Source organism: Saccoglossus kowalevskii, chromosome 3, assembly GCF_978046115.1.
Source record: "Saccoglossus kowalevskii chromosome 3, keSacKowa6.1, whole genome shotgun sequence".
Lineage (NCBI taxonomy): Eukaryota > Metazoa > Hemichordata > Enteropneusta > Harrimaniidae > Saccoglossus > Saccoglossus kowalevskii.
In genome coordinates this window covers 17163988-17190361 of record NC_140643.1, presented here as the reverse complement: position 1 = coordinate 17190361, position 26374 = coordinate 17163988, and the positions used below count along the sequence as shown (strand labels likewise).

Genomic DNA, 26374 nt, shown 5'->3' with positions numbered 1-26374 from the left:
CGCTCGTATTGTTTGGTTATAGCCCACGTCCCAGCTGGCCGTTGGTTTGTTGTGAGTCTGCGTAGAAAACACGGAGAAAATACGCAAAGGTCTATTTTGACGATGGGCGGATTCATGAAAAAGACCTAAGTATATACTTTCCAAGCGGACTTTGGACTTCGAAAAAGACTCTATTATCGCATGTGACTTTCTCAGCACGCGCCAAGATACTTACGTATTCTTACACGGCAGTGCATGTAAACATTTCCTATGTATCGCCCACCGCCCTAGGCATGTTGGGAAAAAGATAGCCAGAGGCTATTAAGCAAATTCTGTATCATTAGTAGTACTGAGGACTGGCAATCACGGGAGATGTGGCGACGAAGAGAGGATATTCTAACCTCAAGATCCCGAGTGTAACCATGGATACAGTTCGGTAATTATGCAGCAGACACCGCCCTATATTTCATCGTACATTTTAAATCACATCTACAAGTTCAAAGTCACCAGGCTCTTAAAATTTAATCTCTTGTGAATATGAGAGGATTAGAAATGCGAATTAATGTGAAGCAAATATAGAATCGAACACGTGCGCTTATGGCAACTGTTCAATTATGCTATGGTACCGAACAGTACATGAGGTAAAAACGGAATTCGTGTTCGTGGCATTACGATGGAGTGAATATCTCGAGAGAGCACTTTATTCCATTACTTGTGTCATGTTGTGTACAAAGAAAAGACTACACTCTAATCTAAAAAAAAGTTCACCTTCAAAGTTATAGCTTTTTTTTTCACTTTTCGAGTGTTTAACTCAGTGGGTGTTAAACGACCGAATCTCTTAATGACACAGTCTTAGACCTCTCATTAGTTTTTTTTATGTCTTCGAGTGTGTAGCCGAAAGTTTTAGTTTCAATATTTTACTATCCTAGGTGGCGCTGATGTGTTATTGTATCTAGACTCACTCTTATCAGTCAAGTTGCCCGACACAAAGCGCAATGTATTATGGGAGAATAATTGCATTTGCATATAACGGGCACATATTGTGTCATTGGATAGTAAAATAAGTAATTGTTTTCAATTAGGATTTATACACTGCTACCATAGAAACGAACGATTTTTATTATCTGCATGTCGATAGCATGGAGTCATATAAATAACTGAAAGTATAGCACATACATTGAACCAACTTAAAAGATTGACAGTCAAAGGTCTTGACATTATATTATTCCCTTTTTAATTAAGGTTAAGTATACTTGTAAGAAACATAATCACAATGTGGCTATGAGTTCACGTCTAATGATACTTAAATATATTTTAGATTACTCTCGGAAATTATACAGATTGTCGTTGAGTCGGACTGCCTGTCAATGACGGATGCGTTGATACTCCATCTAAATACATGTTGATTTATTGTATGCAACCATTCTGTAGGAAATACCCCTTGTAACTACAAAGTGACTCAGTTGATTTTATTCACCATGATAGTATACTATAAAAGGTACATATATAGACTAAAAATATCGCAAAAAAAAGTCGAACCATCTTGCGACAAGACAGCCCTTGCTAATATAGTAAGCATACAGTTCCCATAAGGCTCCTTGAGTCACCCTTTATAATCACGCGCTGCCAGAACCAGATGGAAGTGCACATAGCCATAGGCCTGAACGATACATAATATCACTCACATAATGTGTGCATGATTGTGAAACCCTGTGTTCAGTTCAGCTTAGAATCAAACGTATAAGCCAAACTAGTGCAATGTACTATTTCTAACATATATGGCAACATTGTTGATAATTAAGTCATGTACTTTGTCACGCATAGGCTTCGTTTGGAGGTTGTGGACACTGTGTAATTCCCCTTCATAGACTTATTTCCAAATTGAAACACTACATTACTATACACTAAGTATGAATGACAATGCGATGCCCACGTGACGGCTGTTGTATTTGCTATACGCTTTAACGCCGATGGATGAGCTGTTTGTAATGTTAGTGACATTTTACCATTAAGTGCATGTTTTCCAACACAGTGATAGCAGGATTTATTCCAGACTCTGGTGATTTCAAGATACGGTATCGACTAGTGTCAGTTTGCATCAATTACCAATATTGACACGGAAAAAAATAAAGAAAGATTTACATATATACTCATATATTTACATGTATACTGTCTATACATATTAAAATGTTAGACCCCAAAAAAAAGCAAAAAAAAAAACAAAAAAAAACGCATTATCCATTTTCTTGCATGTATGATAAGATGTGAACATATATATTTCTTGTGCTTAATGGAAAAACGATTATTTCATAAATACAATGCTTCCGTTTTGGTTTGAGGCAACCACATTGTTTGTAAGAAATCTGAGTTGACGTGCGACTCGTGAACTACTAACGACCCACACAATAATTTCTCAAACCAACCACCGCGATGATTTGTATAAATTGAATGAATTTCGGTGTATTAAATCACTTCTTTTGCTGAAGGGGTACCGAAAAACAGATTTCCGGTTGGCAAGATTCTTTTGTTTATTCTAAATCACATTAAAATTGTTTCGACTGCGCAGCTACTTCAGTTTAAGTGCGGTTGAATATGTAAAACGATTTCGGTCGATTCAATAAATAAACAAACATTCTATACTAAATGATTTGCACTCACATTTACATATTCATTGATTTATCCCTCGACTTCCAGGTTCGACATATCACGTGGTCATTCCTAGAAGCACTAGGTTCCGAGTCATAAGATCATCGGTTCAATTTACAACAGTAGTTCAGATTGGCGCCTGCGTACACCATCAAACCAGTTCATGTAAAAAAGACAAGACGTTGAATGTACTCAGCGTGCAAACAGGAGTGTCGAATTTTGTCACGAGACTTGGTGACTGTGAATCCTGATCGAGGTTCGTACATTATTACTACATTAGAAAGCGAGAGGGAGAGAAAGAGCGAGAGAGAGAGAGAGAGAGAGAGCGAGTGAAGTATATGTACGTATCTTGGTATATCTTGGAAAGGATCCAAACCCGTTTTGCTGTGTTTTGTTTTATCAGACAACCTCGCATTAGGATTCCGTTAGTGTGCTATCGTTGAGGCTACCAGTGCCGATGTTTTATTAGTAAGGCACGTTAGTAGTAAACAGAAGGCATCGTCTGTGTATAGTACATGTATTTTTTACGTTCTCCAATGAATCCTACGTTTCAATAATGTACTACGAATGCTCCCGTGTATGTGCTTCAAACATTTATGTTCAGTTTACTAAGCGAGCGAAAACATTTTTGCACGGAGAACTAATTTCAACACATTTCCCGTCACGGCGTTGCAATACTATAATAATAATAATAATAATTTCTCGTTTCATCGTGAATATTGTTATAGTTATACACCAAATTAACACCCTATTCCACAGCTATAGTCAAACTACTAATCGCCAAATGTGTTTTAAACGAAGTATAGCAAATTATGCCAAGTAACCACTATGTGGGATTGACGAATTTAAAAAAATCAGACGACAAGATCACAGAACCCCTACTCTTACATTGTTTCAATATATCTAACGCCGGACAACAATGTAAAATCGATGTAGCGTCAATTTTCTCCCTGATAAGCCAGGTGAAAAAGAAGACTGACTTGCCTCGGGAACGATATAATTGAAAAGTAAAAATAACATACCCAAGCAGTGTAAACAGCATCACATGAATTACTAAAAATAACGGCATTCACTGAACCGTGCTTTATATTTAAAAGCAATAATTCATTCATGACATTGCATTCAACGCAATTTGGAAATGTATTAATAACACTCGCTTTGCGTTTTGACTATAAAAATAATTATTTTTGGGTCAAAGGGCAGACAAATTATGACTGTACGCAACAATACGTCTTTTAAGTGAATTAAAATTCAGTTGACTAATCGCAGATTGATCAATTTGCTAAGATACATTGTAGACGTCTCCACTACACGAAACCGGATCTGGTCAGATCGCATAAATACTTTAAACACGAGACACACTGCAATCTCTTTTGGAGTCCGCCTTATCATTTCATGCCACAAGGTGTTATTATGTTTCAAGTTATATTGCGCAGATACCGTATCTATTGTATCTAGGTTTGAAATATAATGTGAAACGTGATTTCCCAAACTACCAATGCACTAATATACCAATCTCAACTTTTAACAACCTCACGCAATCACACATAGCGCATTTTAATGATTAGATGCGATTAGATTCTTGAGAAAATGAACCAACACAACTTTGACCATAACCATGTTCATAGTTATACCACATAAATGCACATAATTATATAACCACATTATTAATACATATTTATGATAAATAACAAAATCACATTCCCATAAAATAGCACTGTCGTATGGGAAAACAAGTTGCTCATACATTTATGTATTAACATATATGATTCAATTGATAGGGCAAATCGACATCCGAACGCACCCTTGTAGTGATACACTGAACGCACTGCGTAGCAACGAGTACAAAGTGTTTTCACTTTCACATCTGACTTCACAGGATTACAATATAGAACACACTGTGAACGCGGGCACATTCAAGTATTTCATGTTTGTCATTCTTTGCAAGGAAAGTATATGTGTTTAAAGCATACCGCTATAGGTAATCCGTATTCATGTCAGGTGCGCCGAAGGACAGATAAATGCTGTCTGTCCGAATGTACTACAAGTGAGTCCGCCTGGAGTTATTATACATTAATTGCATCCATCTAAAATGCTAAGTGCAACTCAAGATGAGATAAGAGCTACTCATTATCTTTGGAAGAAATTGTAGAACACGTCCTGGATACACGATGAAGTTATAGCAGATGGTTAGAAACACTCAACCCCAGAAGTTAACATATTAAAGGTGATTTTGTATTGTGCTCGTCATCACCATATAGTTGCTTATTAATATCTGTCAGGTAGTCTCCGTTTACTTTTTTTATTTATCACGCGTTGACATTCTTGAACCAAGAATATAAAAACGAACTCTATGTGAGCGAAATAAACCTAATAATAAAAGAGCGGTCGTTCAATCAAATTATCATCTATAATGATCCCGATGAAAAACAAGAAAAAAAATGTTCCAAATGACACTAGATTATATAAATGGCATATTTTGGTCCAATTATGCCTGGAGTGTATGAAATGAACAAGGGAGGCGAGAATTATATTCATACGTTCTTTGAATTATTCGTGTATAGAGTTGAATGAGTATGTTCCACGAACGTCATTCTACTGTGATGTGGTTCCTATCAATATTGCCCTCGTGACTTAATATTTCTTCATTTGTGATTCAAGAAGGCATTCACCCCCGCGATGATCATTTTATATAAGGAGATAACAAAATCATTATCTTGGCTACACTCACCCGATGGGAATTCGTCTGCCCAGTTCCCCGTTAACCAAGTTAACACCGTGCAAATCAGCCATGTAACGAAGAGTTGTGCATTCATTTGTGGCATCGTGTACGTGACTGTTTTTTCCAATAACGCTACTTACAGGCTTCAACACTCCTTTCACATATTTTGTTTACTATATTCTCTGTGAATATATTGGGAATACGGCGATGTCTAACTAAGCCGCACACAGACCGTTGTTGCCACTGTTTTCATTGTACAGCCACCTAATGTGGATTATGCTGCCCCCACACATTGCATCGCAAACATATTGTCTGGCAGTGTATACTGGAGAAAGAAGCAGACAGACAGGTCTGAGTGTAAGGCTTGTTTTAAATATCAAATCCTGTTATATATAATTCCACACAACCGTACGCACAATGGCGCTCAACTTCGTCTATCTCTAGCGGGCACAGCATTCCTATATAATAATTCAATAAATCGATATACATTAGAAATTACCTCGACCTAGTTTTCCCCGTCGAGGATTATTAAAATATTTATTGTGGCATAAACAAACGTAACATGATAAATATAATTGGTCGTTTTCAAATTCCCAGGCTTCGAATAATAATTAAAATGTTATCATGTCTTTCATGTACATGTGTTTTCCTGTAATGAATTATGTACACAAACGTCCCAGGTGGAGTATGTCACGCAGAACAAGGATATGTATCATTCCACGCATTCGAGTTCGTGCAGCAAAGGCAAGGCGTCAGGTATAGCTCAATACAACTTTGAACTGAACTTTAGGAACTTTTATTATAGTCTCTGATTTCAAATTGGTTACTTCTCTGGACATTCATAGTGAAGAGGTGGAATTAAAGACTAATGAAGCGCTGATTAACACTTTACGGCATTCTTACATATTTGCTAAATAGATGACATGGTCGAGTACATTGTTTTTAAAGAACAACCCCATCTGTGCCCTGTCATAATGATAACAGAAGGTGCAGAGCCCTTGATGTAAATTATAATAATGTGTAAAACTTAGGCGTGAATGACAATATGTCTACAGTTCTGAAGAAAACATAGATCATTTGAAAGTGTTTTTGGTCGATGCGTTTTCACAACAATAAAGCACAATGTACTTTGTGTTTTTTTATTAAACTGACGAACTGGGTATATTAAGATTTACATACTTCAAATAATAAATCCCTGTTTGACGGTGAATAATTTACATTTCCAGGTTTATCACTCCCTACCGTCAATGTCTTGTCAGTATATCTGAATTATTGATACTGTGAAAAGTTGTTCTGTGCTATTAAAAAACAAACTTGTCAATTGCAAGTTCGACAAAGTGCTTGAAAATTTACTTGTGTTCGAATGTAGAGTCTTCACTTAAAAAAAACGTGTAATTCCACATATGCGAAATCAAAAATATAATAGGAGCGTATCATGCTGAGAACGACCCCTAAGTAAGATAATTGGTGTTTTTGTATGATAACACATGGAGATAAATGGGGTAGATGGAAGTTATGTGAAAAGGTCAAATTGTAATGAGATGATATACCATATATGTTATTCATAAGATAAAATTAACCAACTTCACACCATTTATAAGTTGATATGGCAACCAAATCGGACAAGTACTTAAATTCTGGCAATCTGATCAAGTCAAATTGCTTTTTACTGTGAAGCTTGTAAAGACTTCAGGATAATCTGGATGTATTATGTTATCACATCGGGATATCTAGGTTTCCACAGCAACGATTTTTTTATATATTAAATTACTGTCTGGTTATATCCCGGCTGGAATAGGTTATCCTGCTGCATTTCCAGAAGATTGCAGGTCGTAAATACTGATCAACACAACTCAGTGTGAGTTTTTCCGTGCCTATGTCGATATACATGTTGCAGGAAATAGTTTAAATATAAAATTGACAAGCGCTGATAAAACATATTTCACTGAATATTCTAATTTTGGCCAATATTTACAAAATTTAGCCAAGAGACATGCACTACACAACCAGCAATTCAGAATGTCATACCATTTCATGCCCTGCAGCTCACTCGCGATAAGCACGGTACGTAAGTTCCGTACTTTTGACTGACAACTTACCCCTAGTGATTATGAATATACACACACACGGGCCATTTTCTTCTTTATATATCAGACACATTCTCGTCACAATCACCGTATACAAGTATCAGTATTATCAAATGAATTTCTAGGTGATCATACAAGCGATGAGCGTTGCTTTAAACAACATAATCGATCAAGAAAGGCAAGATCTATTTTAATTCGCCGTTGCATCATTTGTCGTGAACATAACGCGTTTATGGGCCCTTCGGCGAAGGCTATGATCTCTGATTCCGATGTACACTCATCGTTCCGATGATTTAATGATTCCCTAATGCATCGTTGTTATGCGCTACATTGCAGGGTTTGGAGGATGACAACACGTCGGGTTTTTCTGAACTTCCAAGCTACTATTCGTTGAGTCACCAACTTATTGATGCCTTAAGTTAAATTATTTCCCTTTATTTTTTGGATTTGTCCCGCATATATACAATATATAATTTATAGTCTAAAATATAAAAATTTAATTTTGAAAAATATAATATATATATATATATCAATTTCTAAGGTGTTCAATATATCAATCTATGTAACTCGCCACTTCCTCTTCTTTGTGTAACGCGTCATTCGTACAAAAAATAATATGCTGAACAGCACAAGTGCATGGAGGTTATCTTATTGATCGCGGGGATTCGATGATGATATTGCTTAATTTCTTCTCATTAAAACAGGAGTAGGATTAACCTCCAATGATGCTGGATGTTGGCAAGAAAAAACCCACTGCCAGCCTGATAGTCATTTTATTTTTCGTCTCTAAGTAGGATTACCATATTTCAATTTCATATTCTTATTTCTTGTAAGCTAAATAGCAGCATACACGTTTTAAAATATGGCAGCAAGCAGCAGTATGCAAGTTTCAAGCTATGTAATATTGTTGCCATAGGCACGGTTGTCAAGAGCCAAGTCTCCTCTTTATATTGAATATTCACTTCATTTTCAAATACGTTTATGTTTTGTAGATTTCCATAGTAAATATGTAAATACCATCATCAGCAACTCAATAACGACGATTATACACATTTTGCCTGATATTCATACGTTTAAATATAGTTTCTAACTAAGGTAAATTTTAAAATGTATATTGTGCAGTATTCAATTCAAACAACGGCAACGTTTCTTCTCTAGATTTGAAATGTATGGTATTCCATATTCTTTATAAGCAATGTTAATTTTTATACCTTTAGCAATTTAATAGATTCACCTACAAACTCATGTAGGACAAAAATAATTAAATTACCACGCATTCATTCTGTAAAATGGTCTCGATGCTATCATTCCATCAAGATAAGGTATATAGCAGTTATATTTGCATACATTTAACACAACATGTTAATATTTAATACAGAATGTTTAACAATTTTCCTCTAACCCTGCAATACACTCTGCTATATATACCTATGTATTTGTAAAATGAAAATATTAGTATCAATGAGAAATTTATATGGAATCCTACTTGTCCAACAATAATGGAAGGTAAGCATAAGATCACTCTGATGACCTAAACATGCTGTGAACCATATTCAATGTTATAGCTACTAGGGTGAAATTAGATTGTTAGATACTGCGTTCGTTTAATGTGCAATACGGCATTTCTGTTACATCAAAGATGATTTTAGGCAACGATTCCTTTGACTTTTGTTTTATTCTAGCGTAGACTCACCCTAATGGCTACCCTAAGGCAAAGAAATAAGTGGCTCACCTTCAACATGTTCAGAAATTGTAGTACATCGTAGGATATAGTTTACTTTTTCTTCTTTGATTCCTTTTAATGGATGGTCCCTTTCAAATATTCATTATTTGAAAACAATTAGAGCAAATGTTGTTTTTTTTCTGTGCTCTCAAATTACTGTAGGTTAGGTTGCAAACATCCATGGATGAACTAGAGTAATATCGTGGTATACCTCTAAGCTATGTAAATTAGTACCCAGAGTTTGGATGTTACTGTTAAACTTAGCACTGATACCCTGTAGGGATTATGAAAGAAACATACACAATGAATAAATGCAAAGCTCACTCCCACCCTTAACTATGACCTACAATCTATGGAGTAGGAAGTATTATTTCTAGCTCGTGGAACAACTATAAAATGGGACTCTAGATAAGCTTTGTAAATCTATGATATATGTGCTCAAAATCTAAATTAGATCAACCTTAAGCTAATGACATACTAAAATTGACGATAAAAATGTCCATGCTTATGATATACTCCATACTGTTGATGTGAGGTGGGATTCAAACACAAATATGCTGTCGAATTCGAAGGTGGCTGGGGACCTCGCAATTAGTGACTTTTTCAGGAAATTAAATCCACAAGGACACAACGATACTTACTATTGCATTACTGTTTAATCTTAAAACTGGAAGGGGATTTCCGAGATCACATGGGTAATGCTTCTCGACAATAATTACATGAGTTCCAAATTTAGAACTATGCTATTGCATGTTTACTGTACCCCCCCCCCACTAAGAAGAAGGTAATTCAGTATAAAGGCAAATTCAAAATAGTAAATATAAATGAAACAATGAAAATCAAGATTAAACGACATTTGAGCTCTGTAAATATGGCCCACAGATACTCACATAAAATCTGTCTATGAATGCACTAAAGGCCTGACAATTCTTCTCGACAGTTGTAAGAATTCTTAATCCATATATCATTTTCTGTGCATGAATAGTTTTTGTCAGCTGAATGCTGTGCTAGGCCACGGTGCACAGTCACAGTGCTAGAATTACATTTCGAATATGCGGAACGACCAAATCCAGCAACGCGTACGGTTTCTAAACCGCCTGTCAGTCAATGAAAAAAAAACGACTATATGCCTGAAACGTCAATAGTCTAACAATAACATAGAAGTTAAAGCCACCAATGATATGTATGGAGTAAGAATTTGTATTATTTTATTGACTTTAACTGTAATGTCTGCGGATGTCGACGGATCCTGACTCATCAACAGATAATATCAGAGCAATAAATCAAACCACATTCAAACACGAATTCTTAGATGAACAATACTAACATATGAAACATCAAGTAAGACTGATGAAGAAATGAGCGCTTGGACCACGAGTCGAATTATTAAGAAAAATAATATTATTTAGATGAATAAATATATTATTTCAATCCAGTCTTATTTAAGTGAATCTTGGCAGTGTGCCATATAATGGACTTTCCTCAGGAGAAGAAAAAACATCGATTATCTAAGGAATAATGTTTGGAATGACGTCATCATGCGGCCTATGCTTAAATTAAACCGACGTTAACTGTTCTGTATATCGTCGTCACATTGTCGGCTGCACAATATTATACAGTAATGTTAAATACTAGTAGCCGCCGTACAGGGGACAATTGTGTAACTTTCTTAACAATGATATATATGTGTGTGATATGTTACGTATACATAATCTGTCTATTTCAAATGAAAACACATCACTAATGAATAAAGATTCAAGCAAACGCTGTTTGCTAACGTACTCAATGCGCGAATGAATACCTTTGTCTGAAGGCATACACGACACATGCGCGCTAGCTATATGCCCCCATGCATACAGAACAATGTACTCGGTTAAAACAAATTGAAAGCAAATGAGGCAGATCATGGCAGAGTAAATGAATTGAAATCAGAAAGAAGAGCACATTTCTTACACACATATAAAATGCAAGTAGGAGAGTTCTCACGTTGACATATGACATTGCCATGGTGCCTCCATGTAGTCAGTTATTTCAAGCGTCAACCAGTATCAATAGGACGAGCTTATTATAGTGTAATTATACGCCCAAGTCAATATTGTCAATACAAACTGCAATTGCTTCCAAACGTATCATTATATGGCTAAGGCGTGGAATGCAAAGCCAGTCAGTGCACACTACCTTGTAGCTTTCCATTTCAATTGCGTATATTTTAGATACATAGTGACATACTGTGTGTGTATATATATATATATATATATATATATATATATATATATATATATATATATATATATATATATATATATATATATATATATATATATATATATATATATATATATATATATATATATATATATATATATATATTCTCTTAGTACATGTATAGAACTGAACATGCGTTTTCATTGTATTTACCAGCGTAAATACAATACAAAACCTGTCTACAAATATGAACAGACTAGTAAATTGCAGAAAAAACGCGTGTCATGCGATTTGTGAGGCATTGACAATTATGCTACGTAAATAGACTCCAAAATCACACCAAAGCAGCGTCATTAGCGTAGAAAGTGACAATCACAGGCTTCACTTAAATGACGGCACTTATCAAAATGAGACTTATTTTCTATTTTACATCTCAGCTTGAGAGGACCTTTTTGCTTATTTAAGGCAATGAGTAGATATCGCAAAAAAAGATATCGCGCGTAATATAACTAGTTTTCTTGCCATACCGACAACATGCCTTTTAGTGAGTCTACAAAGTGCATTTTGTGCTCCACAATTTAATTTTCTACTTTGGTAGCATACTTTCCGAAACCTTCCAGCGAGTCACGTAATTCCAGGTTGTCGACTAGGGTGACCTCCAGGCACCTCGTCTAACATATGCACATCATTTTAATGGAGTTCGATGGCAGTCGCGTGAGTAACATCCAATTGCAGGATTATTCCTTCAATTTTGACCAGAAAACTCAGCCGTAGTCGGTTGAATTATATTTTTTCACGCAGTATTTATAAAATAGGCGGCTGCTGAGCCGCTAAGAACAATATTATTGACTTAGTATAGTATAGTAGTATATTTTAAAATATTTAGTATGTTATGCTTGTATTACATACATATGGCATGTGAATACCAACAAGTGTAACTAAGATGAATGTCAACATTGTAACTGTCCTTTCATAGAGTATGTAAATGACACTTAATTCAGTCAATCAGTATATCAGATTTAAGGTATATACATACCAGACACTCACATTGATCATAATTTCTACTTTTCAATTTGGAAAAAGATTAGAAATTGGAATTTGGGTCATTGAATGCTTTTAATAAGAAACAAATACTCTACCAATGAGCACGCCGGAAACATTAATCGGGCTCTCCGGTACCGTGCGCTGTTGATTAAAACGCCACAGAAGAAAAACAGCGCGAGTAAAAATGATGCCTTTTGAATCGGGATTATTGATACATTACCCTGGATATTACATGAATACCATGTGGCATTGTATTGCGTAAGATATTTACATATTGCTTATGTACGCAAATTTGAGTGAGCACCAGACAATTACTAACACTGTTTTGATTCGAATACAGAGTTTCTATATGGAACCTGATATATAATATATATATATATATATATATGCTGAACTATATGTGTGATTGCATTAGAAAACTGGATTGAATATGTACATAATTGTCTCTCGTAATTCCATCCTGGATCGCTACAGCTATTGTTGTAGGTTACGAGACACACCTTCGTCGTCGTCGTGGATGTTCCTGTGTTGTGAAGAAAATTAAAATCTTAAAGGAATGTTAATAGTTTTATTAGATATAAAATAACATTTCGCAATGCAAATCGTTTGTTGCGTCCGCCGCCATTTGTCAATTGATTAATCAATTATCTTTCAACAATTCTTTTATATTAAATATCCTTATTGCTTATTTACCATTTGTGTTTTTTTTAATTTAACATACTTGTCCGATGATATAGTGAGAAACTTATGACAAGTGAAGAGGCACAGTTTAAGTTTTTAATTAGCCTCCTAAGTATGTGATATTGACAACACGAAATGAAAAAAATATTTTATTAGCACTGTGAAAAAAACATTGTTTAGTCAGTGTACTATATTAACGATTGCAATTCAGATTGTAATAACGCGTTAGTATTAACGATTGTAATAATGAAAATCAACGCATTTTGTGTATTGTAACTTGTATTACCGACAGATTGTGTAGGATTGGAATATAAATTTATTACTATTAGTCTAGTCACTCTTCCATTGCCTTTTCGAGCAGATATACTCCATGTATTCGACAACTGGTGCAGAGAGTGGCGCCAGTCTGGAGGAAAGATTAGTACAGTCCTTTTGTTTTGTAACGCCGCTGCGGTTGTGTTTAGAGCTGAAACGTGTCTGTTGAAACTATTGTATTGAAACGTCTGTCACTACCAATTGAAACAGTTTCATACTACTCACCCCGACACAGTGGTGTGATAAAAGAATGCTGGTTTTTAGTGTATGCAAGTCGAGTGGATGTCCCATTTCTGCCTTGATTTGAACTGTATGTACCATTACTTGTCTCTTGTTTATTTGACCTTTAATAATTCTTACAGTGTATTCAGTTAATAATGTGTAACTTTTTTGGAAATGTTGGTATTGATGATATCTGTCAATGCCTCTGGAACTGTGGATGATGCTGATAACTTAAATGGATGTAACTAGAATATACATCAATATTGTAGAAAAGCGATCTAGACCGTCGATTTTCTAGACTAGTAACTGAAGTTTAATCAAAGATAGTTATTGGATTAATATAATATTTAGAAACTTATAATATTTGAAACCTGATTTACGGTTAAAATTCAACCGTTGTATTCCTAGAATTTAAGCGGGAGGGTCGGAATTGAGTCCCAAGCGACGATAACAACACACGCTAAAAACACACAGGCCCATGGTTATGGCCATCTGGCGCATGCGCAGGGCACGACTCCCCAGCTTTAAAGTAGAGATGCAGAGATGCAGGTTCGTGGGCACTTGGGAGTAATTTTTTTTTGCTTTTTATTATCCAAACAGTCTTGGCTATAAACTGTTAAAATTGTGTAGAATTGTGAATAGTGGAACATCCTCAAAAAACGATTTTAAAATATAGATAACAGGTGCAAAACATTCTCACTTTTGAATGCTTAGCAAGATTTAGCAAGGCTGTACATAAATAATAAAAAACAAACATGGTGAAAAAAAGGAAATGACAGGATCTCCATATTATGCACTATATTTAACTTTTAACAAAACAATAATACATTTAAAGTTGGAACTGTTACAGCCATTTTAATTATGAGCATTAGCAAACTTCTTACTGAGTGAATTGTTATGCAAATTAGCAATTATCTCAGCTTATTTTAGTGCACATCTCAGAACTTTAAAAAAATAGCTCCTAGACGCTTTGACCTTTTGTTTTGAAATTTTCACAAATGATTGACAATGTGTTTATCTTCAAAACGCCATCGGGGCATTGTTTTTGGTTGAAGAGTGTTACAACAATCGTACAGCCAACTAGCCTGGGTGTTAATTTACGCATACACTTGAAGTAGTGAAATTTGGGCTGCTGCCCTGCAAAATTGACAACTGGTAGACACTTTCCAAGACGGCACTTTCTTCATAGTAAATAGATGTACCCATAAACCAATTTTGACAGGAAACAGAAGCATGGTTTAGGAACTAATTAGTCTTGATCAAAGAATGAACAACACGAGTGTCTTTGATTATTAATTTGCATCTCTGTGCTTCAAGATTCATGCAACCAGTTTCCTCTCGTAGCATTCTCACTTCTGTTATCGCGCTGGTAAACATATGCTTCTATTTATTGTACAGAACACTTCGGTTCAATATCCCATTCTGCCCCCAACACGTGAACGTAGTATGACTGCACAATTCACACGATGATGACACAAGATCTAGTACCACCTATTGTTGTTAGCAGATATCGTTTCTTGTTAAATTGTATTAGTCTGGTCATTACCTTCCATCCACTTGGACGAAATATCCTGTACGTGATTCTTAACTGCTATATGAAAGGTCTTATTAATTGAAGCCTTTATTGTCAAAAAACAATCATCAGTGATAATTGCATCCTTGCCGGCTCCTCTACTTTTACATCCATTGAGCGATAAAGAAGGTACTTTGTGCTGCTCATATACTCTGCATTTATTCGTCAATTGATAAATAATGTGTTGTCTCCAAGGAAAATTCCATTTTCTGCTGCTGAGCTGTGTAATTCTACTATCAGTTAGTTGGATTATTTGCCTAGATTATTTGTAAACAATTTGCACAGTAGAATGCGTTGATTGCTCGGATTATAATGTTTTGCATTTAATGCAGCTAAGTATCCGTTTGTCTGCGCCCAAGTAGTCAATATTCAATCTTTCACGTCTCATTTATCCACAATGGAGTTAATTGCTTATATCGTCCTCAAGGAGCATGCACAATGTCTGTTTGTTACTGTGCTTACCAACCAATCTTTAAGGTAACCCATCAATCAATCAAATAAGTGTTTGTTATCCCCAGTGTAGTGGTTATGTGTTTTACTTGACATAATTTTGTCGTGCTAATAATTTTATAATGTCTGTCCTTTCATTAATTCGATACATTGACTCTTTGACAAGCTAAACGGATGTAGTTGCCAACTGTGGAAGTCGTTACATGCAATACATTAATGCTAAACGTTTACCAGACGTGGGAAGAGAGTATCAGCCCCTCTTGGTATATCACCCTTCGGCAGATTATGGCTTACTTGCAGTCATTTGCAAGATGACAATCTACTTCTTGCACATATTTCACAAGAACAATTTATTTTGGTATATTTCAATATACGTTAAATGTGTTTTCTAATCTCACAAAATCTAAATATATTAACTGAAATATATTATTTTAAGAGTTATTATTACGTTTATGTGCGGCCTTGTTCTTTTGTGCTCTTTTCCAAAACTGAAACATACACAAAACCGCAAAATGTAAAAATATGGCCATAACGCCGATAATACGAAGCCCACTTACAATATTAATTAATCAAGTCACATGAATTACCACTCTCCTGTCACAAATCATTTCGTAATGACCATTCATCAGTCAACACGAGGATCTATAAGCAACATATGGCATTCGTTTGACCGCAACCTACTAATTATAATCGAAGTATGTAATATAAGTGCACAGAATATATTACGCATTAATTAAGTATTAACAGTCGCAGTTTCGACACTAAGTACACGACGTCTTAATGGACTTAGTTCATTCCAGTTTGATGCAGTTAATCATAACTTGTAGCAGCTGAAATATTTTTGACGATTTATGCTACGCAACGTCAAATTACTTGAAGTTGCAAATCACGTGACGAGCGTTCATAAGGGCGGCCTGATTTCATTTACTAATCATTTGGGGAATATATTATTAATTCAATATTGTTGGTAATCTACGAGTATGCGCTGTTACCATAGAAATGAGATTTCAATATGAATACTAATCGACCGTATTCATTATTCTATCTATGTTGTTATGATATCGCGGTTTCTTAGTAGTTTCTCCCTTGAAACAGGACGTGCCTAATAAATGAATGTTTCGCTCATTCGAACATTTCATACCATTCTTTGATTTGAAATTGGATTGATTGTAGATGACTTATGAAAGCCCGGCCCACGTGAACCGATTTGAATCGAAGTCACGTTATAGATATGAACACGATAAGTGCTGCTGCCAGGACTGGTGTAAATGTAATACTGAATGCATTACATTAGACACATTTGTAAAGGTAAGAGTGTTATTGAAGATACCTTATTGAGTGACTTGTAGAGTCGCATAAAAGCCTGTTGCATCAGTAATCTCGATCTTATTCATCGTGGTGTCAATGCATCTGCCAAAACCGTTGATTTGCACGCAACAGATCTGCGCCTCAGTGGGCAGTGAAAGCGCTGGCAAGAAACCGAGTTATGAAAGATTTTATCCGCACGAAAGAAGAATACGGAATAAATGTAGGCGGTGCAACGGTAATATATTGCACAAAATTCTCACGCTAAAGTAACGACATAGAAACTAACCCACAATTGATGTTGTTTTTCTTGTTATAAACATGAAAATATTCAAATAAATGGCGTGTCCTTAATAATATTAATTATGGCCAATATTGTGCTAGAAGTAATATATTCCCCCCCTAATCACATAAGTTATGCGCCGCGTGGTATCTCACGTCATGGTATGCATATAAACCAATACTATTGTTTCCTCTAAAACGTAAACATCCATAAAACGCAATAACCCGCAAAACCCACAAAGTGTACAATGCACAAATTAAAACATATGGTTAAATACTCACATAGACTAAGTATATATAAAAAAACACATCATTTCAATAATTCGAATGTGTTATAGTCCCAACCAGAAACATCAATCATTTAATTATGGTGCCTGCTATTGTGATAAAATAATAATTTGTGTGACATATGGTACATTGTACTCCGTATGTGAAATACATCTCGTTGATTTTGAGCGTGCATCCAGTGGCATGATCTAGCGATTACAAAGTGCTAACACGGTCACACATCGAAATTGTTTCTCCCCCAACAGATATCAGTTTATATTGCGAGGCATAGCGTGCGGTAATTTACACGAGATGTTATCCACAGCCAAGCGGTGAGTGTTCATTTTGTAGGTTACACATTGTATTGTTACTGTTACATCAGTGTTTCGCGTTGATTACAAGTTATATCATTGTACAATCAATGTTGGCGTGTGTTAACACACGTTGGGAATCTGTAAAAAAAAAAAAACGTTTATAATGTCCCCGATCTGTGATACAGGGGTGGACGTGTTTTTTTTATCGGTAGAACAAAACCATATGCTGCAATCGTTCGTTCCCCAAGGCGTGATTAAATGAATATTTAATATGCATACAAACAAACGGGATATTCTAACATTCTATCAATAGCGTTATCACTGAAGTCGACACGTTTAACATTCAAACCATTCTGTTTTCAACGACGGTGTCATCACATATCCACATAGCCAGTGAATACATCGCTATATTCATGGTACAATTATTGCACGGATTGGATGTCTTGCAGTTACATTTTTCAGTTTGTGGATACGCACGCAATTTATTAGAACAAATGTGTTCATGTATTGCAATTATACATGTGCTTTCAATTTAATACGTCTGTACAGAACAAATTATTGCTGTTGGCGGCATTTCGTAACCCTGATGTTTTTTTTAGCTTGGTGCTCGCTGACCCCAATTTGAAATAAAATAGTCGTTACAGCTGCGTTAGACTAGGTTTGAATATGCTAGCGTATTCTGTGTGGCTGATTTCCAGCGAATGGTAGTCATGATGTGTGCAAAGTATACGTTTTTTTGTACTGAGGCAATTCTGCGTTATAAAAATAGGATTCAGATGTAAAATATACAGAATGAGGTGAATCACTATTTTTGCAACACAAGCCAAAAGGCCAGTAGAAATTACGTGCCATGACGTACTTCGTGGGTAAAAACCTTCCATGTAGCTGGAAGCAAATAAATTATAAATAATTGATGTTGATGATGGGGATTTTTTTATTGGATAACGCAACGAGGATAACATCTAGTACCACCAGACGCGAACGGATATATAACGGCGGTTAAGTGGTTAAGTCAATCGTGGTACTGTGCTTAATTGACAGTATGCACTTGATTTGAGTATAGGTCGGTCTCTAATTCGTCTCTCCGCAGTAAGAAGAAAAGTGCGATGATATAGATAATATATTATTATTGATTAAACTTGAATGCTGTTGTCATGTATATGCGACAACTTCAACGAAACAAGGGTTGAATTTTGAAACGAACGTTTTTCCAATGAGTGGAATACATTACAAAACGCCCAACAAGGCGTGCGGAGATTCTGTTCATTACAATAATCTGCTCATCCGGATGTGCTGTAACATTATTGTCGTTGATAGCGTTATAGTCAATTACAATCCAAGGTCATGTACTGTGAAACGCATGGATGTTCACCAAATCTATGAACATGTGTTAGCAGAATGGATGACGTCGGATCAACCACACTGCTAGCTTGGCATGTATTTAAATAGCTATACAATCTACCATAATAATGCAATTGAATACTTGTTAACAGCAAAGTCACACTCAAATAGACATTGACGCCAGTCGCAAATAACACTGATTAAAAAGCAATTGAAGGTCGTAATATTGTATAGATTACATTTGGGCTAATACGCTGCAAACTATGAAGGCGGAGTCGACTACTTTGTGTATTCAGGATATATACGATATTACGTTATTTCGAAACTGCTTAGGAATGAATATATAATCATGATCAACAGACCGTTTGTCGCTCTCTGTTTTCTACAATGATGAGTTGACTATCTGGAAAATGTCAACCCCCTCAATTTGAAAAAGTAAAAGCCAACCGATGCAATTATGTGTTATACTAACACTTTGCGGCTTCACAGATTGATAAGGTGTCCTATCCAGTAATATTCACATGGTGTAAATTGGGTAATCATTGTACGATATTTCGTGAGCATTTTTTTAAAAGTCAAAGGGTGATCGATATTAATTATTATCATATACGCAGACATTTTATCACCTAGGTGTGACGTCACACTGCGCTGACACGCGTTTCATATCATCACGTGGGTGTGATGTGATTGAAATAGGTTTGCTGCTGATATAAAGTTGGTAATGTGTTGAAACGTGCACAAATTATGGGGTATACAACAAAAATGTTAACATTGTAAAAGTAGGTAAAACTGTTGGTATAATTACAATGTTGTATCGTTTTATACATTTCTGGGCGTATTCTCTCCGATGTGTGGCGTTCGACTTCCAGTTCCCGACACCTCGTTTGGACCTTATAACACTTTGACTCAGAGTTCGTCAAAATTAAACAATTACTACTAGAAACAACGATGACGCGAATAATGCAATTATTTTCAAAATAATATCGCCAAGAAGGGTACCATTTCTGCCGATTTTGAAAATTTGTTGAGGCCATGACTGCAAATTTGCTTTCAACGACACACTCGTATAATTAGCATAAATTAGCATATGATTAGTAACGGTAATTACAGGTTTCATAAAATCATTTTATAAAATTTTATTGTCGTTTTAACACTCGGGAGTTTATCACCTCATATCACTTATTAGCTGGTTGACTCTTATCAGCCTATATAAGTGATAATTGGTGGTAACCTCTTATTGTGATACTTCTAACATTCGAAATAATAGGATGTACCGTTCAATAAGAAGCCGTATCTGCATTTGTTCTAGCGTTCGACCATTAACTGTTATCGCTCTTTGAATTATTATACTACAATCAGAAAATGATGTATAATAATATGGTTATCATAAGAATACCGCAACGTATGCACTTAGGCAGTACAACACGGAAACGCACCGACCTCAAACGACCGCTGAACTGCATTCATGAATATTTTGCGGAATTCTAGTGGTAACCTCAGATTATTATTCGTTTTGCACCGAGTACTATATAATTCAGTCACGTACCCGTAAAAGCGCGATCGAAAGTGACACAGACACGTACGAATATGTGATTCTTACGTCATATACGAACACACATCAAGTCATAGCAACAATGTGGCGCGTAACGGAATATACTATCGGCACTGAACACGAACTTTAGCATACGCACAAATCTACTAAGATGTTTTTACCGGCATTTCGGGTTGTAACAAGTAGGGAAAACGCTTAGTACTTGACTTAAAATTCCCGCATTAATAACTGTAGTCTTTCGTGCATTTTTTAAAATAACAGTTAGAAATAAGCAGACAGACACAAGAAAAAAAAATCACATTCTAAATTATGAGCTTGTCAAAGCATATATCGATTATGTACTATATAAACACACATAAATCCATATAGTTTGCAATGAAATGGCGGCGGAGGAGTGCTACCGTTCATTCCTGAATGATGAAAATCATGCTTACCACAGCTGTTACTTAATAGCGTGGACATAATTTATGTAAACTCTTTTCATTACTATTACCTCAATAATAGATTATTCAGCGGTATTAGCTAAATATCGAATTGCAAAGTGCCCTTCCCAACCGTCCTCGGTGTTTGAAACCAAGTCCCATTCTTTTCACTACGATTACGTCAGGATTCCGATGTCACAGTTGTCAATAACAGTGTAACAGTTGGCACCATTCGTGGTCGTCATATATTTACCTTTCGTAGTTTCAGGCTTGCGGTAAGTTACATTTAATCAGCATTTATGGGCAATAAAGATTGATTTACGTTTAAACAAACAAACAACAAGCTAACCAACAAAATAACATCAACTGTACTAGTGTGCGAATGACGTCAAACCAAACAACCGCCATTGATATTACTTGCCTACCCTTATGTTCGAACAATGTCGGTTTTTTATCAGAGAGGAGTTAATAGTGATTTTTTAGCACAGATGGGTCGCTTCGGCAAGGTTCAAAGATGAGCAAGTATGTTCCAGCAATATACTTCCGTTCTTTTTCAGAATTGGACAATGTAAATCAAAATTGCCTTGAGCGTAGCTGCTGCGTAGTATGTAACGCAAATATGTCATTTCTTAAACTACGCACCGCGAAAATTAATTTGCATAGTTTTTGTTTGCATGTGATCACTCCCGGAACTAATAATAAAAAAAAATCTAGAAAAATACACACACTTCTCAAGGTATCACTAAGTTATTCTTGAAGCCATTTCCCTAGTATGTTTCTCGTTTTATGTTTGCAATTTTCTGTGGTATAAAACAAAACGATGCCGTTGATATGGAAATATCACAACGTATACAGAGATTTACTTGTTAACGTAGTGACATCTTGAAATTGACATATAATATGCATATTTTTGGTGAATTCCATTTTCAGGCAATAATCGCCTACAAACATAATCTGACGTCACTTAGTCGACGACTTCCCTTTTTAATATATAATCAACGCAAGAGTTTTAACTAAAATCTCCGTGGCTCCTTCATCGCAATACACCACTTACGCATGTTCGCCTTAATTAACAGACAGAACTTTCCTCGCACACTCCTTTTCATCCATCAAAGTATGTTTGAACAATACTTATTATTTGCCACTTCACGAACGATATATATTGCAACCAGATCGGATAGCTAGTCGCACTCAATTCTACAACCCATATGTAAAACATCTCTTTTGCCGGGCGATGCTTTTTTAATGTTCAGACATTCAAACAGTTGATCGTTGGTCTATTTTGTACACTATTTTCTCTACTGGCTCGCATGTCATAAGTAATCGCTATCACGTCTATTGGACAAATATATCATTAATTTATTGCTCTCGAAATGAAATTAAAGCTGCACTGTGGCCCCGGTGCTGAACTATTTGCTTATCCAATCCAAAATAACTCAATTTAAAATTACAATCGCTAATTGTCCGTCATGTCACGTCTAATGATGCACCTTTGTACACTACTCGTATTCGGTCAGCGTTTGACAGCGTTGCCGCTAGCCATAATTGTTCGTATCCGCCAAGCGAAATCAATACTCACAGCGGATATTATCACCAGTGTATCAACCAATATTACTGTGATTAATGGCAATATACGACTTCAATTGCCTCTGTTCTGCTTATGATTAGTCGCGGATGTTGCACTTCAGTGCCCACCACTTTGAGGGATTTCGACCATATTACTTTCCGTAAAGCTCATTCTGACAAATGTGGCAATCACGTCTTCGTAAATAGAGCTCACTGAGCCCAGGCAATCCTCGACATATTTTTTATTGATTCCATTTCATTGGTTTTAACGAGAGTTGTTTTGTGTTCTTGGACTTGTAAATTTCGCTATACGATCCACTTTTTCATACACCAAGTATTACGTATCTGTCATACTCGATGTCATGTAATAATAGCGGTGGTAGTGATTTTTTAACATAAATAACATAAATAAAAAAAGAAAAGAAAACGGTAACGTAAGCTATAGTAGGAAGTACGCTAGTTTCACTGGTTCTCACCGAAAAATGTTACGATCCGCCTACCAGTCCCAAAGCCAAAATAAAACACAAGCAAACTTTAAAAATATGTAAAAATATTACCTCACGTCGGTTCAGCTCGTAGATACCAATAACAGTAAACTGATTTACTGTGTGAGAGCGAGGCATAATAGTCACTCGTGACATGACGTGGTGATATATACTGTGGCCATCCAACGGAACTTACTCTAATCCAGATGCATATAGCACCATACCAACTGAATTTATACGCAATATTGGAATCATTGGTTATTACAGTGGTGAAACCCAATTATTTATTTAATTGTCAACATTGGAAAAGGTTGCATCTGAAAGCGAAACCGTGGTTATTCATTGTACTTGTATTATTTAAATTCTAACTTGAGTCTCGCATGGATATGACGAGCAACGCGTAAAGTAAAACTAAACTCGCCTTGCCGCTTATCACGGCGACCCAAATGTATTGCTAGTTGCTCAACAGCAGCTGCATACTAGTACGGAAATATCCCGAGCTTTGCGTGACATAAAAACTGCGTAATTCGGGAAGCGGCAGCACAGCAGTAGTAGTATACACGAAGGTCAGTTCTCAATATTTATTTGAAATAAGAACCTAATATATAGGAACTGTTGATTTATTTATCAGTATTTACAAGCAACTATCTTGACTGTCAGCTGATGAATTTGGCAGTGAATATTCAGCGAGTTCTGTGAAAAAATCAATCATGTCGCATTTGATGCGTACTACATACATCATATCACTGCATTATTGACCTGAATGTAATGTATGAAATATTTAAAATATATTAGAAATATTCTTGGGCTTCCCTGAGTATATAAACTTTCCTATCTAGTTCAGTTTGTATTTTTACATTCCAGTTGCTTATATTTACAACAAGCAAATGAATATATATTTTTGTGTGTAATGATATCAGTTGCCATAATTAGGGAGAGCGAGTGAGCGAGTTGCCCACAATCTGTGTAATTATTATACAAGAACGTATGTTTACACATAGCCGATGGCGTTACAATATAATATGACTTAACATAAAACAATAATTATTCATGGTTATTCGCTTCAATCGTTCTAGCTACACCCCAATTAAACATTGACATGAGTTGTACAAAAACAGACTACAACAATTGAAATAGAACAAATATTTCAATTTACGAGCTTTATTATAAGTCAGGTTTCATTCCCGGTGAGAAGGTTTTAGTGTGTACCTACCGCGCTATCATATTGTTCCCCGGGTAATGAGTAATCCATTCAATATACTATTGTCTATAAATAAATGCCGTTCTCAGTGATTTCGTATCGAATTTTCTGTGTCGTGCAATTTTATTTTATATTTCTAATAGATGTGCCTGAACAGGGAAATATGGTCGCCATCCAATGCAACAATTATTAATCTAAAAATAGAATATGTCAGTACGGGCAGGGTCAAAATAGTTGAATATACGTCATTGTTGTCTGCTGCATATTTTTAGGATACTATGAGGGTTGACCAGTAGACATTTCTTATTGTTTTATCCACTTAAATTAATTTTGCTTTCGATTTTATCTCAGAAAGAGGTTGATTTGAAATGTGCTTTGCTTTAAATTATCAAATATGTGATTTCTTTTACAGAAATACAGTTGTTTTTTTAAGATTTTTAAACACAATTCCCTGTGCAGATTTTGTTTCCAAATCCTCCTCCACATTATCATTATTATTAATGACTCGAAATATTATGGCAGAAAAACCTAAATGATCATTAAGATACCTGTCTCACAAAATGAGTGAATAAATATAAAATAATCGACATCATATATTACATGTAACTCATGACGTCATTTAGGTTTAATAACGACATCTAGCGATGCCGTAAAACTATTCAGCTAACCTATTCGGTTCACTGGGAAAAGATACGTAAGTTGTTTTGAAATGTCATAGTGGAATCACAGCTCCACACTAGTCTTCAATGAATAGCAATTTGAAACAGTCTCACAAAACATAGTGGTATTACATTCAGGATGCTGCATTGAAAATGGAGTCTGTATAATAACGAGGGAGAAAATAATGACCGGCGCCACGCACAAAGCGACACTCCGATAGCTAATTACGACACGTACCGACATGTAAAAGGATTTTCTCATATTCATAAATTGTCGACGACTTTTCCGAGCATAACGGGACGCGTTGGCAAAACTACATCAGCCGATTGAGTGCAGGTGAAACGACATAAAACAAAAATCAGCGCAAGGGCCTCTTGTCGTTACTTGACGCCCAGAGCTTACAGTCACTATGTTTGTTTTTTCTCAATCAGTCGGACGTCTGTAATTACCCATTTATCGTCATGACAAATTGCACTGGCCAATCAAAGACGTTCGGCTGCTGGCAATAATACAAATTAATTAAACAAGTATACAGAATATTCACATTCTAAACTTCCAAACTTGCTCGTTTATTAAATAAATAATCAGTTGATTATATGCCCTGCAGTGTTTATGATTAGTTCTCTGACTGTCCCATTTTGCTATTCCTTTACTCTTATTATATCATACTTGGAATTCATATATACGTCACAGCAAAGAGGCTGGTTGCAGCCATGTTTGATATGATCACAGTAAGTCGCCTAACTACGTACAGTAACTTCAGTTAGAATCCCACAATAAATATCTGCAGTACGATTTTATTAATACATCAAGATATCAGGAGATTGTACATAATGTTGAAATTTTAACTGATCATAACGCAATTCACAAGAGCATTGCATATTGATATAATCTATCACGGTGAAGCATTCAATCGCCTAATTTGGACACAGACCGCAATATTATTCCAATCCATTATATGACAAGCTCGTGTTGGTGATCATGCACCCAAGGGTCCTGAACTTAAAAAATAATAAATCAGTACATCTGACAAAAACCTAAACAATGAAACTTACAAGTGGATAGGAAAGGGGTGGTTCCTTTAATCGAGAATATTGCCTTTCGTAACATATGATCCATCTGTCAATATTGGATAAAGACGTCAACGTAAAAGGCTCAGATGCAGAAACAAACTGGGAAGGTACGTTGGATACATATGACCTCACCAAATTCGAGGACACTCGCACACGGGGCATGTCATATATCGACATATCATATTCGCACTTGTGGAGACGTTTGTTGTTTTATTGGTATAAGATGTATCCATGTATTCTGTAAACAAGTGTATAATTT

The 26374-nt window shown here is 35.7% G+C and overlaps 1 long non-coding RNA gene across 1 annotated transcript; it reads right to left on the bottom strand.

The window, feature by feature from the left end:
- Nucleotides 1-17384: 17384 nt before the first annotated feature.
- On the bottom strand, nucleotides 17385-23318 carry LOC144359140 (uncharacterized). Its single transcript, XR_013421936.1, has 2 exons — nucleotides 23254-23318; nucleotides 17385-17953 (listed from the first exon to the last, which is right to left on the bottom strand). It is a non-coding gene; the product is annotated as an uncharacterized LOC144359140 (long non-coding RNA).
- Nucleotides 23319-26374: the final 3056 nt, after the last annotated feature.